This window comes from Bos javanicus, chromosome 15, assembly GCF_032452875.1.
Source record: "Bos javanicus breed banteng chromosome 15, ARS-OSU_banteng_1.0, whole genome shotgun sequence".
In the NCBI taxonomy this organism is placed as follows: Eukaryota; Metazoa; Chordata; class Mammalia; order Artiodactyla; family Bovidae; genus Bos; species Bos javanicus.
In genome coordinates, this window is record NC_083882.1 from 42,324,735 (window position 1) to 42,342,307 (window position 17,573).

General features: G+C 42.2%; 1 long non-coding RNA gene across 1 annotated transcript; it reads right to left on the bottom strand.

Moving 5' to 3' along the window:
* Positions 1-275: 275 nt before the first annotated feature.
* Positions 276-12,967, bottom strand: LOC133261951 (uncharacterized). The gene is made up of 3 exons (XR_009741180.1): positions 10,589-12,967; positions 9,774-9,894; positions 276-608 (listed from the first exon to the last, which is right to left on the bottom strand). It is a non-coding gene; the product is annotated as an uncharacterized LOC133261951 (long non-coding RNA).
* Between the last annotated feature and the right edge of the window lie 4,606 nt (positions 12,968-17,573).

A 17,573-nucleotide genomic window follows, 5' to 3' on the forward strand; every position in this document is an offset into this window, starting at 1 on the left:
AAGTTCAATTAATGTCAATACTTAGTCCTAATGGCTATTATTGCAAAACAAAAACCTCACAAAGATAAATACACCCAAATAGAAGAATTTTATCTTTCACTACACTTATTAAACCATAATTCTCACTGCTTAAATTCCATCTAATATCAGTTTTGCAAATGTGACGTTCCCCCAGAAAACCCTTCTTTGTCCATGAAGCCTTCATTCCTGATGTTTTTGTTATCAAGCAAGTGTTCAATGCCTGATGTGTATAGTAGCCAATAATATGTCACTGGTTTTGAGGGGGAAAAAAATCTTTATTGTGAGGTTAACCAGCAGAGAGACAGGAGACAAAGCTCTCAAATCTGTCTCCATGATCCAGGGTTGGTTTAAATAAAATTTAAGGGGTTAGGGGAATTTCATACTTGGAAGCTGATTGGCTAGTCTTGAATCAGAACATATAAGCTAGTCATGCTACTGGAAGCCAGGTTTTCCTTATTGAATGACTTAGTTCTTTGCTTTGTTAAGGGTTCCAGTGGCAACCTTTTGATTCTTTGAGTTCTGTAGACTGAAGATTCTTGGTTGGGGGTCATCCTGGAGAGATGGTTTCCCATCTTGCACTGTTGTCTCTGTAAAATAAGTCAAGGTTTGATTAATGAACTTATTTGAAGGAAGCAGAACCAGTTTAAGCTGGTTGGGGAGGCAAAAACCAGTATAAGCTGGTTGATGTTTTAGAAGCCGTTTCATTTTCATCAGTTGTTTCTGGGGATATTTTTAACAATGGGATTTTTTAAACTCCAGAAACTCTTCATTTGGAAGAATGCAAAATGGGTTTTAAAAGTGTACTTCTTAATTTTGGAGGCTGTGGCTATGCCAGTCTCTATAGTTGGCAATGAGACACTTCATTTTGGCATTAAAATCACATAATAATAGAAACAGTTCCAAACATCAATTTTCAAAATGCTTTCCCCATAACATGATTATTTTAAAGCACAGTCATATTAATTCCCAAAACATCACCTTTACCTGAAGGGATACATTGTGTGTGTGTGTGTATATATATATGTGTGTGCAGGGGGGAGTGGGTGTGGGGATGTGTGTGTGCTTCCGTGTGAGCTCACACACACAGACAGTCACAAGCAAGAGGCCAGCAAATTTGAAATAACTGTTTTTTTCCTTTTTTTCATTATTATTTATTTTTCGTTGCACAGGATCTTCATTTCTGTGCAAGGGCTTTCACTAGCTGCAGCGAGCAGGGGCTGCTCTTCCTTGCGGAGCACAGGCTCTAGGCACACCGGCTTCAGTATTAGCAGCAGGCAGGCTCTAGGATTCGAGGGCTTCAGCACAGAGGCTCATTAGCTGTGGCTCTCTGGCCCTAGAGCTCAGTAGTTGTGGTACAAAAGCTTTAGTTGCCCATGGCATGTGGAATCTTCCCAGACTAGGAATCGAGCCCATGTCCCCAGTGGATTCTTATTCACTGTACCACCAGGGAAGTCCAACTGCCCTCTTCTTAAAGAAACACATCTTTAAAAAAAAAAAGAAAGAAACACATCTTTTAATTCCACAACTTTTAAGTTCTTTCCCTTGGGATGATCAGTAAACCTTGACTAATATAAAAAATGTTCATAGTCTCATCCACATCCCATTATGCTATGCTAAGTCACTTCAGTCGTGTCCAACTCTGTGCAACCCCATAGACCGCAGCCCACCAGGCTCCCCTGTCCCTGGGATTCTCCAGGCAAGAACACTAGAGTGGGCTGCCATTTCCTTCTCCAATAGATGAAAGTGAAAAGTAAAAGTGAAGTCGCTCAGTCGTGTCCGACTCTTAGCGACCCCATGGATTGCAGCCTAACAGACTCCTCCGTCCATGGGATTTTCCAAGCAAGAGTACTGGAGTGGGGTGCCATTGCCTTCTCCCACATCCCATTATAAATTATTGTAAAGATTCTACTGTATTTAATTTTTTTCAAATTAACCATATTATCCACATCCTATATTTTGGCTCTTCTAACTTCAATTTCTGTATTGTTGCAATTTGTAAGTAAATGATGCCACTGATGAGTTTCATATGGAGTCCCTCCCTGCCCCCAATCCATAGTTTTGTATTCCAGTCTGGGCAGCCACTCCGTTGGTGGTTACTCTTATACATAAAAACTACAGCATATTATACTAGATATATCTTTCACATTATAAACACACTTTTTCTTTAGTAGAGCACAAAAAGTATTCCCTTCTTAATGCCTTCATTGAAAAGACTGAAGTGCAACATGTTAGCAACTGGCATCCAATCATATAGCCAACTTCCATGTGTTCTAAACCTTTCTCAAACACCTGATAATGTGTTTTTCTACAGAATGCCCTTTTATGTGTTGCCATCTTCTCTCTGCACCGCTTCAGTCACTGTAACCATGGCAAATAGAACAGTAGTTTTCTCCCAGTGATACTGACTGCCATTTTGTCTTTTACTATTGAATAAAAAAGATTTTATTAAATAAAAGAGATTTTACTCAACAGGGATTTCTAAACATATTTATTATATTTAATAATAGTTCATAAAAATATGCAACTAAGCATCACATGACTTGGAAAAAATTGTAGAGTTTTGTCTTCACACTCTGGGTGGATAGAATGCACGTATCTAGCTGATCATGATGGCATATTTATATTATTATCAGCTAATACCTCAAGGTCCAATAAACCCTTAGGCTGGTTGTTAACTGTAGTGATGTAAATCCATGTTTTGAATTTTTTTAAACAAATTTAAACTTTTTTCCTGATAGACTTCCATGTCAGAGATATCATCATAACGAATCTCATACAAATAGTAGGAAATTGTTAGCCCTGCCATTTTTTCTGAGTTTGCTTTTGCTTGCACTATCCATATTACAGTGTCCCTTCCAGTACCTGCACAGATACTAAAACCCATGGATGCTCTAGTCCCTTATATAAAATGGCATATCTGCATATAACCTACGCACCATCCTCCAAATACTTGAAATCATCTCTAGATTACTTACAATACCAAATACTATATAAATACTATGTAAATCATTGCCAGGCTCACTGCAAATTCAAGTTCTGCCTTTTGGAACTTTCTGGAAATTTTAAAAAGTATTTTCCATTCGCAGTTGGTTGAGTCTGCCAATGCAGAACCCACAGATACAGAAGGCCAACTGCATTTTCAGTCTTTGGATTTCTTTGCCGGAACCTTTTCAACCCACTTGTCCCTTTTGTGAGCATTAGTTAAATGATAGGTGATGTAATCTATCTAACCTGGGCTACACGATTCACTTGAAAGTAACTGAACCAGTGAGGGTTTCACTGTCCCCCTCTCCCCTCCTTTCCCTGGGGACCCTCTACTAGGATACATGACATGGACCTGTGGTGAAAGTGTTAAGGAAGCGTGCCGTATCAATCCATACAGAAAGTATTGGTGAAACTCGACTTTTTTATTTATTTGTACACTAAAGCAGAAATACCTCATTTTATTCTGCTTCACTTTATTGCACTTAGCAAATCTGCATTTTTAATAAGTTGAAGTTTTGTGGTGACCTTGTGTTGAGCAAGTCTACTAGAAGTACTTTTCCAACAGCATTTGCTCACTTCATGTCTCTGTCACATTTTGGAAAATCTCAAGATATTTCAAATTTTTTTCATTATTGTATTTGTTATGGTGATCTGTGATCAGTAATCTTTGATGTTACTGTTGTAATTTTTTGTTTTATATTTTTAATTAAGGTATGTATATTATTTTTTAGACATAATGCTATTATACACTTAAGCAACTATATTATAACATATACTTTTTAATGGTTATTTTTATTTATTTATTTGACAGTGCCAGGTCTTAGCTGAAGCGTGCTGGACATTTTAGTTGTGGCATATGGGATCTAGTTCCCTGACCAGGGATCGAACCTGGGCCCTGGGCTGCACTGGGAATGTGGAGTCTTAGCCACTGGACCATCAGGGAAGTCCCCACTACAGCATAATGTAAACACAACTTTTATATGCACTGAGAAACCAAAAAATTCTTATGACTCACTTTACTGTGATCCTTGCCTTATTATGGTGATCTGGAACTGAAGCCATGATATCCATGGTACGTCTGTTTAAGTACAAGTTTAAATTTTTCTTTTATATCCCATTGGATCATCCATCCTAAACACTCCACTTTGAAGACCATTGATTTAATCCATCCCTCCTGTAGCCTCAGTTCAACATGAAAACCAAACTTGTCGCTGCCAACAAAATCACCTCCCCTTCCCCACCGTCTTCCCCCAGCAGCACCACCAGTGTCTCCTCCAGGCCTCAGCCGCCAGAAGACTTCTTGAGCCCTCTCCTCCAACCGGCACTTCCCTCCAATCATCCAGACCTGAACACTCTAGAGAGCACTGGACTCAGAGCTGTCGGTTACCTCCCAGAGTGCTCTGACTCCTGATACCATTGGCAGGTGCAGGCTATTTGAGCATTTTTGGAAGCCCAGAGGTGTTTGGGGTCTGTGCATCATCCCCCCGGCTCCTACTAACACCCCACTCTGGGTAACTGTTCTACAATGCACACACACACATCTAAGATGGCATCAGTTCAGTTCAGTTCAGTCGCTCAGTCGTGTCCATAGCAGCCTCCAAATAACCAGTTTCTCTGTTTCCTTTTACTGTCTCCTGAGGGCTTCCCTGGTTGCTCAGTGGTGAAGAACCCACTTACTAATGTAGGAGACGCAGATTCGATCCCTGGGTTGGGAAGATCCCCTGGAGAAGGAAATGGCAACCCACTCCAGTATTCTTGCCTGGGAAATCCCAGGGACAGAGGAGCCTGGTGGGCTACAGTCCATGGGGTCACAAAGAGTAGGACACGGCTCAGACAATGAACAACAACAACCACTCTTTCCTGCACTGCAGAAGCATATGTCTCCCCAAGGAGACAATAAGAGAGGGTTCTGCTTCTGAGAGTGCTTAGCAGATTCTCAGCAAATGTATCCAGTTTTTAAACCAAAGTGCCCCAGGGCCTTCTACTAATTGAATGGACTGAAATCATGGCATATGATCTAACAACGGGACAGAAATAGGTCCATCAGGAGCGACTGGTGGCTAGAGGAAGCGTGCCTGGGGCAGTGTTCCTGGCTCCAGAGTGGAAGGGCATTGTGGCCCCCACTGATACCGTGGCATAATTGAGGGTACAGCCTTCCCCGACCTGCCTTGCCACTCCAGCAGGAGGTTCAATTCCCTCCCCAGAAATTTTTTCTTTTGGTACCTAGCATGCAGCGGATCTCAGTTCCCCAACCAGGGAATGAACCTGGGGACATTGCAGTGAAAGCTTGGAATCCTAACCACTAGGCCACCAGGAACTCCCTCCTCCCCAGCAGTGTTTGACTTCTGATTGGCCAATCAGCTGTAAGCAAGCTAGAGTCGCATAGGATTCTACCCTTACAGTTGGCAGCCAGTTCCTTCTTCCTGAAATGAAATATAGAAAGGAAAGAGACAAACCTGAGCACTCTGAAAATTAGTGTGAGTGAGAGCTAGGTCTAGATCCAGGGCATGTGCACTCGGGGTGACTGGGGACCTTGGGCTTAGCGTCTCCCAGTCACTCCTCTCTGGACTGGAGTGAAGAGGGCCAGTGGCTGGGGACTTGAGGCTTGGGGCCCACAGCCAAGACTGCATGCCCGCAGAACACCTGCTCAGTAGTCAGGGGCTGTTGTTCCCCAGGACCCACCTGGGCACATGGTCCCTGTAATTAAATGGAAGCCTAGGAATTAGCAGTCCTCTTCCGCATCTAAGAATGGCCTGTTGTCTCTGCCTTCCCTCCAGGACTCTGCACAACACCATGCTGGGATGTAGCTCCAGCTCATTCCCATGTCTGTGTGTTTTTCATACTCTCCAAACTCTACCATCAGCCTAACCATTGTACCATCTGGTGAGACTCTGCCCTTGGACTCCTATAGACAGGAATCACAGCCTCAAACATCTTGCACATTTAAGTCATTGTCTGAACGCCCCAAAGTATCTGCCCCAAACTCCCTTCACCTCATACTTTATAATTTGAAATTCAGGTATCAAAATCTAGCATGACTGTAGCCCTTCAGAATCATCTGGGAGGGAAGAGAAGAAAGTGAGCAGAGCAGAGCCTCAAATGAGGTTATGACCTCTGTCTCCTGAAAATGCAGACTTCCCTCACTGCTCCTACACCCACACCCACACCCACCCACACACACACACACACCCAGGCCCCTACACACACACACACCCAGGCCTTTACACACACACACACGCACACACACACACCACACCCAGGCCATCCTCTTTTCAACCCCTGAATGCCTGATTCAGAACTGCCCACCCAACCATTTAATGAATGATAAGATCAAAGGTCAAAGGTTGAAGCAGAAGCAAGAGCCTGGAGCTGTCCTGTCCCCCGGTACCTGCTTCCAGGCTCTTGGCCACCCTCAGTCCTTACAGTACGGTCAACACCCAATCCATCCTGAGCTCTGTGGATTCTACCAGGGAGGAATGGGAGCAGTTTACATTGTACAAGAGAGAAGCACAGACATTTTTCAAGATCCTGAATTTTGATTATTTAAGAATGACCTCACTATGATCTCACTGAGGATAATGACACCTCTGGGTGAGAGAGGAGGACTCTGCATAAGATTTTGATTTGGGAAATCAAAAATCCAAAAATTGTGATGATTGCACAACATTGTGAATGTAATTGATGCCACTGAAATGTATGCAGCATTGTCCACGTTACAACGGGCAATTTTATGTTTTATATGTTTTACTACAATAAAAAATTGTTTAAAAAACCTCCAAAATTGAATTTTTAAAAAACTGTTATTTCACAACTCCACTGTTTCTTTGAACCATTAAGTGTGAACAGGTCCAGGGCAAATGGCTGTTTATCAACCATTTTATCCCCAAACTTTCAGAGGTGCTGTGAGGGAACAAAGAAGGAAGAGTTGAGCTCCAGACTGGAAGGACTCAGGAAAGAAGGGAGGGTGGCTGCCAGAGGAGAGAGAATCCACACAGCTCAAGGAATGAGAACACAAAGGTCACTACGAGTCAGAAACTCCACCCAGAAATCCTCAGACGGCTTGGAGAGAACACTGGACAAGCCCAAAACAGTTCAGGGTGGGCAAAAGTCCCCGTGGCTCATGATTTGTCTAAAGGGTGAGTCTTTGGGAAAGAGAAACAAAGCAATTGGAAGTCACTCGTCTCTATTACCTGTCAACTGTCCCCCAAAACTGACCCATCTGATTGTTCCCATCTACAATCATATTCCAGACAAACCCCACTTGAGCCAGATAAATTTTCAGTGACGTATGTCAACGTCCAGATCCTTTCTAAATGATCATTGCAAAAGCTTGTGGTTTACCAATAACTGAGTATTCTTAAATATATTAGTGGGAATTAGATTCAGCTGAGGGTAACCTAAAATAGCAATGCGATAAATAAGAGAAAAATTTCTTTCTCTTCCCTTCAGTAAATAGTCCAGAGTTGGGTTTTACAGACACTTCACAGATCCTCAGACTCCTGTAGTAGGAAGTCACTGGTGTCTATTACCTGCCGACTGTTCCCCAAAGCTGGCCCATCTGCATGGTTCCTATCTACAATCATATTCCAGACAAACCCCACTTGAGCCAGTCACCAGCTTACCTGACCTCATGTGTGAACTCATCCTTGTTGGAACTAGCAGTCACCTTTCTTTTGCTAGGGATTCCCATGTGGTGCTACTGGTAAAGAACCTGCCTGTCAATACAGAAGACATAAAAGACATGGGTTCAATCCCCGAGTCGGGAGGATCGCCTGGAGGAGAGCATGGTAACCCACTCCAATACTCCTGCCTGGAGAATCCCATGGACAGAGGAGCCTGGCAGGCTACAGTTAATAGGCTCCAACACAACTGAAGCAATTTAGCATGCAGGCAGCATGCATGTCCTCTGCTAAGAAAAGCTTACAACTATATCTTCAGTCATCTCATCCATGTTTCATGAAGCAAGAGGGAGGAAGGACCATATGGTAGGTCTATTTTTAATTTTTTTGAGGAACCTCCATACTATTTACAGCGGATATACCATTTTGCATTACCACCAACAGTGTATACACATCCTTGCCAACACTTGTCTTTTGTTTTCTTGATAATAACCATCCTAACAAATATGAAGTAATATCTCATTGTGATTTTTATTTGCATTTCCCAAACGATTAATGATGTTGAATATCTTTTCAATTACCTGTTGCCCATCTGTATGTCTTCTTCAAAGAAGTGTCTATTCAAGTGTTTAGCCCATTTTTAAATTGGGTAATTAGGGTGGCTTTTTTGCTATTGAGTTGTATTACCATATGATCCAGCAACCCCACTTCTGCACAGTTATCCAAAAGTACTGAAATCAGGATCTCAAAGAGAGATTAGCACTCCATGTTCACTGCAGCACTGTTCACAATAGGCAGATGAGGATGCAACCTAAATGTCTATTGACGGATGAACAACAAAGAAAATATGATATATCCATACAATAAAGATTATTCAGCCTTAGGAAACAAGGAAATCCTGTAACATGTGACAACATGGATGAACCTTAGGACACAATGCTAAGTGTAAGAAGCCAGTCATTGAAAGACAGTTACTGCACTGATTTCAGCTATATGATTGTTTTCCATTATAGATATTGTAAAATATTGAATACAGTGCTCTGTGCCATGCAGCACATCCCAAATGTCTTTTAATGAAGCCACCATATCACACTCCCACTTATCTCCTGTTGGCCACACTGAGCAGCTCTGTAACATCCAAATATAACTGCCATAGATTTTGTGATTACCTTGATTACACCAGGCCTAAAATCTCCCATCAAAGGAAACAGGGAAGAGTGTAGTACAGTGTAGAGATCACCACCCAGAACTTCTCCAAGTTGGAGTCAGAGCACCATGATATTTGCATAGTAGTGGCAACCACTCTGAGATGCAAGACCTCTGAGGTAAGAACAAACCTTTTGACAATTTCAGGGAAGTCAAAGGAGTTGTGTGTCTTTTGTTCTGTGAGGGCAGGATTCTGACTGACTTAAGAAGTCTTCACTACCCTTCCTCATGAAGTCCTAATGTGGGCAGTTACCATGCTGAATCTGGTGTCAATGCTCCCAGCATGCTAGTGTGGTGTCAGAAAAAGGTCTTTACACATAACAATGAAATATAAGCCTGAGGTTAGGGATTTCCCTGGGGCCTCAGTGTTAAAGAATCCACCTGCCAGTGTAGGGGACATGGTTCGATCCCTGGTCCAGGAAGATCTCACATGCCACAGAGCATCCAGGCCCATGCGCCACAACCCCTGAGCCGGAGCTCTACAGCCCACGAGTCACAACTACCGAGCCTGCACATCTAAAGCCCATGCTCTGCAACAAGAGAAGCCACTGCAGTAGCCTCACTTGGCCACAACTAGAGAAAGCTGGTGCACAGCAACGAAGACCCAGCACAGTCTCACACACACACACACACACACACACACACAGAGCCCAAGATTAGGAGAATTATGTACTGTAGTTCACTTGTTCTTACTTGGGAACATGTTCTAAAAGTCCTTCAAGCAGTCATCCATGAAATACCTATGGAATATCTAGCAGAGCTCAGGCCCCAGGCCCTTGAGCAACAACAGTCAGCAGAACAGTTCTTGCCTTCATGGAGGTTACAGCTATTTAGCAAGACAGGATATTAATCAAAGGACCACTTGGACACATAAATTCAACAGTGACAGTGCTAGAAAGAGAAGTACAAGCACTGTATCAGAACACAACAAGAAAAACTGACCTCCTTCCAGGTTCCACACGTTGGAAACAGTATATGCAAAGGCCTTGGGAGAATTTAGGAGAACAATACCTGAGTCATATTCTCCCATTGTATTTCTGCCCTGTATTCTTGATTGGACATTCTGTAAAGATTACACAGTGACAGCTTGATTTCCTCATAAATTCCTTATTTCCATATAAATTCCTTATTTTACTAAAGAAAGTACCACATGACCTGGGTAAATAAAACCAGACTTAGTGCCCCAGGGTGCTGATGTTTTCAAATTAACTTTTCCAAATCCTGTCACTTTTCCAGCATTTATGAATAACTTATTTATAAATAAACCTGTTTTTAAATTCCTCATGCCCATCATCCCCAAACCCTGTGTTTTCTGGAAGTTTCCAATTCTCTCTCAAACATTCCTTCCATGTGAGTATATTCTGGAAGTCAGTGGGGAATAATTTCCTCCCCATATTGCTTTGTAAGGATCTTTGTTCCTTCTGCCAAAGTTCTAGAGGGGCCAGACCCTGTGCAGGCCCTCCAAGGCCAGGTCCCACCCCACCCTACTCCTACTTCAGTGGGCTCTAGCTTTAATCATCATTCATGCTCCCTCAGGGTCTTAACTTGTGCTCAGTCCTTCTCCAGAGAGCAGTGGAATAAGATCCGGTGATATTAATGGTCCTGCCTCCTAATACCACCACCCTACCTCGCTGATTCAAATCAGATCTGTCTGATCTCTATCTATCCCAATAACTTAGGCCCAAATGCACCGTCAAATTCCATTCCTACCAGGGATCTCTGAAGTATGTCAATGAAGTCACAGTCTCTGGCCTTACCTTTTGTGCTTTCTTCTCCTTTAGGTGTCCACCATTTAAATCCCATCCTCCATCACCAGAGTTGGCTGCTGAGAACTAGAGTTCCAGGGGGCCTCTCCAGAGCCATCAACAGAACAGTTTCTATATCGGTAGGGTCAGAAGCAAACAGATACTACATTCACATTAGGTGAATTGACTTAACAGATAATTTAATAAAGGAACTATTTAATAAGATGTAAGTAGGGTGCAGGGAACCATGGGGATCTGTATGATAAACAAGGGCTGGTACCATCAGGGTGTCACCTCCCTGGGCCTGAACAGGGAAGGTGAAAAAGCATTTGCACCGATCACACGGAAGGCCTCCAAGAAAGGCAGATTCCAGGTCATCTTACTTGTCTTATATTACCTGACCGTTATAGCCCCTCACTCAGGATAGTCAGGACAAGAGGAACAATGTGCACAGGCTGGACCCTTTCCAAGTGATTCCTAGATCCTTCTGAGAGCAGACTGCTCCTGACCCTCCCGGCAACTGCTCCAGACACATTCAGATGCATCTGAGCTTGGCAGTCCTGATTCCCAGGACCCCAAGCTATCCAGCCAGAACCATGGCTCAGTTACAGTATGATAAGGGACAGCTCTGTCCAATCAGTCACTCCACAGACTTTCTGAATACTCTTCTTTCAGTCCAACTGTCGGAAGCCAAAGTCACGTAGCCCAGTGTATAAAATGCTCTCCGTCCAGTGGGTGTGATTTCAGGGTGCTGCTTTGTCCTTTTTATACACCTTGGGATTGATAACTGTGGTGTGATAAAAAGGAAGAAGTGTGAATGTAAAAAAGGTGCTTACCAAGATCATATAGTAATATAGTAAATGTTTATGATAGAACATTCAGTTATAAAAGTACAGCACAGAGCATGATTTCAACTACGTAAAAAATGAAAGAAGTCAAATAAATAAAAACCCAAAGAATAGGAAAAAAGTGGCAGGAAAATTTTTTAACACAACTCTGGGTTCTGCAGAAAAAAACCTCTTGGCTTGGAAGCTCCCCGCCACCCCCGATTCTCCAACACACTACTCACAGCCCCATTTCCATCCCAGACCTCTAGGTGCACTTTGGTCAGTAGAGAGAACACTAGGAATTTTATTTTATCCAAGGTAAGGAAAAGCTATATGCAAAAACTAGAGAGTTTTGAGTTGCTTTGGAATAGGAAGGATGGGAAGAAGAAAAAATATGAACTGTGAAGAAAGAGCTTAAATAGAGAAGGGAATCCAAAACCTGGCTATGGGGCAGGACCAAGTCAAAGAGAGAAACAATGAAAAATTTCCTATGGGATGAAGAGGGGGACATATGCAATGTAAAGTTATTTCCTATTGTGTGCTGTGCTGTAATACCCCACCAGTACCCCTACATATTCAAGAAAAACCTCCTATAACAACAATCTCATAGTATGTGAAAGAGAAAGTCGCTCAGTCGTGTCCCACTTTTTGCCACCCCATGGACTATACAGTTCATGGAATTCCATGGAATTCTCCAGGCCAGAATACTGGAGTGGGTAGCCTTTCCCTTCTCCAGGGGATCTTCCCAACCCAGGGATCAAATCCAGGTCTCTCGCATTGCAGGCAGATTCTTTACCAGCTGAGCCACAAAGGAAGCCCTCTCATGGTATGTATAACTTGGAAAAATCAAAGAGAAGAAGTCTTCTTTAATATAGACCAATGTAGGCCCTCTTGCATTAGCCAAGATAAGTCAGACAATGGCAAACCTATTCAAAACAAACAAACAAAACTTAGTTCAACACATCAAAGTTATATTTCTTGCTTATATCACAAGCTGGTGCAGGTCAGGTAACTCTCCTGTATGGCTTTCCTCCAAACAGTGACTCAGAGCTCCATGCAGGTTCCATCCTGCACTTTCACCAGCTAGGAGCCTTTCACTACTTGATGTATGGGAGAAGGGAGGTGGTGTGTGGCCAACAGCACGATTGAAGCTGTGCCTAGAAGAAAACCTGTACCATTAAATCTATATATTGTGTGCATGCTTAGTCGCTCAGTCGTTTCCCACCCTTTGCAACCCTTTGGACTGTGGCCCACCAGGATCCTCTGACCATGGGATTTTCCAGGCAGGAATATTGGAGTGGGTTGCCATTCCCTTCTCCAGGACATCCTCCTGACCCAGGGATCCTATGTCTCCTGAATTGCAGGCAGATTCTTTACCCTCTGAGCAATCGGGGAAGCTACTAAATCTATATATTAAAATATAAATAGGGTTGAACACCAGTGATGTAAGTGTCCAACTTAAAAACCTTTAGAAAAAGAACAGCAAATTAACTCCCATCCCTAACAAATAGAAGGAAACAATAAAGAGCAGAAATCAATGAAATAGAAAAAAGACATGCAATAGAGAAAATCAACAGTCAAAAGTGTTTTCTTTGAATAGGTTAATACAATTAATAAATGCCTGGCAAGGCAGATACAGAGAGGGAAAAAAATGAGAGAGATAGAGAATACAAATACCAAAATCAGGTATAAAAACAATGGAACATCACAACAGACCTTACATATTTTAAAAGGATAATGAGAGAGTATCATAAACAATTCAATGCCACTAAATTGGCATTTTATATGCACATATTTATGTCAATAAATTGAAAATTTTAGGTGAAACATTCAATTTTGTTGAAATACAATTTACCAAAATCGCCACAAGAAGAAATAGAAAATACCAATAGTTGTATATTTATCAAAGAAATTGAATCTGATGTTAAAACTCTTCCACAAAGGAAATTGAAAGCCCAAATGGAATCACAAAAATGTAAGGTATAAATAATACCCATCTAAACAGATGAATCCAAACTCATTTAGTAAGGCTTGCAAAAACTCGATACTTTGACATCAGAAAGACATTACAAGAAAGAAAAATTATTAGCCAACATCATTGGCTGAAAAATTTAAAGGAGCAATGGCAAGCCTATCGGTCAACAATAACTGTCTCCACCACAGTGTACTCTCCTGGTCACTGAGTATCCCTTTGGTTTCCTTCTTTCACAAATACAATACCTTCCATTGCTCTTCACGGAAAACAACCCAAAATCCAATCTGTCATTGTGCTTCATAGTCCTCTCTGCTGGGAACACACGTGACTGCTTGTAGACCGTGCACTAAAAGGGCACGTTGTCCATCCCATACCCACGTGTGTGGTGCTCTGTCGCTCAGTTGTGTCTGACTCTTTGCAACCCCATGGACTGTAGCCCACTAGGCTCCTATGTCCATGGAATTTCCCAGGCAAGAGTACCTTTGAGAGGGTTGCCATTTTCTACTCCAGGGGATCTTCCAGGTATCTTGCATCTCCTGCTTTGGCAGGTGGATTCTTTAACACTGAACTACCTGGGTTAGTTGACCCATACCCATGCCAACATACAAATATGCAGTGATGGAACAGGAATAGGATAACTTCAATTAACATTCCCCTTCAGAAAGGGGAGAATGAGAGACCCACAGTGGTCACTGTCCCACAGCTACGCTGGTGTGACTCTGCTGAATACACTGGTATTACACTGCTAAAGCACCAGCGGGCAGCCTTTAGAATTACTGCCTAGCCTGAGGCAGGATCTCTCCCCTACTGTTCTTTGCGATCCTTGGCACTACCCTGGGAGGGGCTTCCTCTTGGACCCATATTCTCTTTGTCCACATCTAAAGAGAGAACTGGGGAGAAAGCTCTCTTAGGGGCTGTGCAACTTCCTCCCAGAGGTTGTTTATGGCTTAACTGAAGAACTCAAACACTGTGGTTTCTTTGACAATACAGCTTCCTCAAAAATTTGCTTAGTGTCTGACCTATTTGCACCCAGACGATTCTATTTGCCAATATTCACCCTCAGTGTTCCATTTGTAAGACATAGTTTTCATGTTTACTTTATTCTTTTGCCTTCTTGCCCCCACATACTCTCAATGTGAGAGTGATTTACTTAAACTAGCTGGTGAAGCTAGCTGGAACAAAGGAACCCACGTTTCATCAGATATTTTCCATGATTCACTTTCAACTGAGATATTTTCTTGGGCCTTTGTCATGCAAAAACTTTTAAATTCCCATCTCTTACTATACGGGAACCAAAAGCAGTCAGCTTTTCTAACTCTGCAGGCCTCAGGATACTGGACTTTGTCTATTGCATTTAATTTAATTAACAAAGCCACCAATCTTGTGCTTTTAAATTCAAATTGAGATGTAAATTTTTATACCACAATATTCACTCTTTTAAGAAGTACAATTTAGTGTGTTTTTGGTGTACCCACAAAGCCGTGCAGCCGTCACCCCGTCTCATTTCAAAATACTTTCATCACCCCCAAAAACAACCTTGTAATCGTTAGCAGTCGCTCCCCATTTCCCATTCCTCTATGCCCTAGATTCATCCGTTTTCTGACTGTATTTTCTTATTCTAGATATTTCATATAAGCGGAATATGCGCTCTTTTGTGTCAGGTTTCTTCCACTTAGCATAATTTTTCAAGGTTAATTTACTTTGTAATATGAATCAGTACTTCGTTTCTTTTTATGGCTGAATAATATTCTATTGTGAAGATATACTATATTTTGTTTATTCATTTGTTTATAAACATGTGGGTTGTTTCCACTTTGGGGCTGTTATGAATAATGCTGCCATGAGTATTTGTGTACAAGCTTTCATGTGTATGTATGTTTTCATTTCTCTCTGATAGCTATCGAGGGGGGTATATCTTTTACTTTCAACCTATTTCTGTCTTTGAAGCTAACACATGTCTCTTGTAGATAGCATATAGTTGGGTCATAGGTGTTTGTTTGTTTGTCTGTTTGATTTTTATTTATTCCGCCAGTCTGGCCAATTCTATTCTGAGTTCATCTTTTTCTTGTAGTACCTTGGCAACTGCAGCCAGAAGTAGCCAGCATACACTACTAATGTTCTGCTTTTCAATCTCTTCTCCTAGAAACGTCCTATTAATAAACATGGGTTATGCCCCCCAAGTTAGATCAATTAATAATGTTTCAGCACTACAGTGCTAAGGTATTTCTAGTCTTCAACAATAGTTTTCTGCTCAGTATACCACTAGACTGTTAAGCTGTTAGAGCCATGCCCTACTTAGAGGTACCAATATCCGTATAAGTATGAAATTTATATTAGAGTACAATAAGCTATACTGCAATAATAAATAAACCCAAAACTCTAAATGGTCAAATCTGACAAAGATTTGTTTCTCACTTATGTCACTGTCCAATGCAGGTCAGGCAACTCTTCTACACTGCCCTCCCCATGTAGTAACAAGTTCCTTACAAAGGGCAATTTAGCCATCTCAGAGTTCTTCAGTTCTAGAACCATAAACAGGAAAGAGAGAGTGACCCAGAGTGCAGGGAGGTTATGGCCTGGCTTGAAAATGGTATATATCACTCCTCCACATATCGAATGAGCCAAACTTAGTTACATGTCTCCAACTGAAAGTTGTTGTTGAATCACGCAAAGACGCCGGGATTCTTGGCCCCCGGAGGAGAAGAATTCAATCCGGGGCCAGAGACGAGGCTTGACTGCTCAGAGCTTTTGTGTAATAAAGTTTTATTAAAGTATAAAGGAGATAGAGAAAGCTTCTGACATAGGCATCAGAAGGGGGCAGAAAGAGTACCCCCCTGCTAGTCTTCAGCTGGATGTTATATAGTCACTAGCAGTCTGTTAATGAAAGAAAGGAATATCTTAAAACTCAGAATGGCACCAGGCCCCTCACCCATAAGATGCATTTTTGGATAATCTTGGCACCAAATGGTTCATCCTGGGCCAAAAAAGGTTTAACTTGAATCTTGAAGAAGGGTAGATCTCCATACAAATAGTTTCGTTTACATAGATTAGAGGAACAATACCTGAGTATAACATACTGGTTTGTCAAGTAGGTTCTGAGCCAAGAGGCGGAACCGACTTGAAGACAGAGTTTGGGGTAAATGCATAGTACATTAGCATAGCTTAAGACAAACATTCCCATAAGAAAAAGGCATTGGTTACCTCTGCTGCTGCTACTGCTGCTAAGTCGCTTCAGTCGTGTCCGACTCTGTGCGACCCCATAGACGGCAGCCCACCAGGCTCCCCCGTCCCTGGGATTCTCCAGGCAAGAACACTGGAGTGGGTTGCCATTTCCTTCTGCAGTGCATGAAAGTGAAAAGTGAAAGTGAAGTTGCTCAGTCATGTCCGACTCTTTGGGACCCCATGGACTGCAGCCTACCAGGCTCCTCCATCCACGGGATTTTCCAGGCAAGAGTACTGGAGTGGGTTGCCATTGCCTAGGTTTGAGAATAGTTAACTTCAGGTGAAACCAGGTGTCATTATGGCAACACAGTATTTTAAGAGAAACCTCCTTTTAAATTTGTATAGAGAAGGAAAAAATATCGCTAGTTTGTTTCCTTCTGCGGATTAAGGGAGATAAAAATGTCTGACACTTGCAGGCTATTTCCTCCATTTGGATACCCCTTGCCTTCCTGTCTGTTACCCTTTCACAAGTCTACTGCAGTACAGATGGAAACCTTACAGGAGCACATTGATATTTGATGATCCCTAGCAGTCTGTACCCTTCCTACCTCTATTCTCTAAATAAATTAAAGTTTCACCTCTAAAGTGGCATAGGGGTAGTTAGAATTCACTGTTTTATGAATACAAGCTATCCAGAGCAGGAAGAGCCCTCATCATGGCTAAGGGCTGTGGGCTCTGGAGCCAGGCTGTCTGGGTTCAAATCTTGGATCTACTTAATAATAATTCTATTGCCTATGGCTCCATACTTCACTCCTGTAAGTTTCAGTTGCTCACCTTAAAGTGGGGTTTAAGTGGTATCTAGCTAGCTCCTAGGTTTATTGTCAAGATGAAATGAGACAATCCATGTATTTAAAAACAGGGCAGTGTCTAGCACATAGAAGTATATCATGAAAGTGAAAGTGAATTCGCTCAGTCATGTCTGACTCTTTGCGACCCCATGGACTGTAGCCCACCAAGCTCCTCCATCCATGAG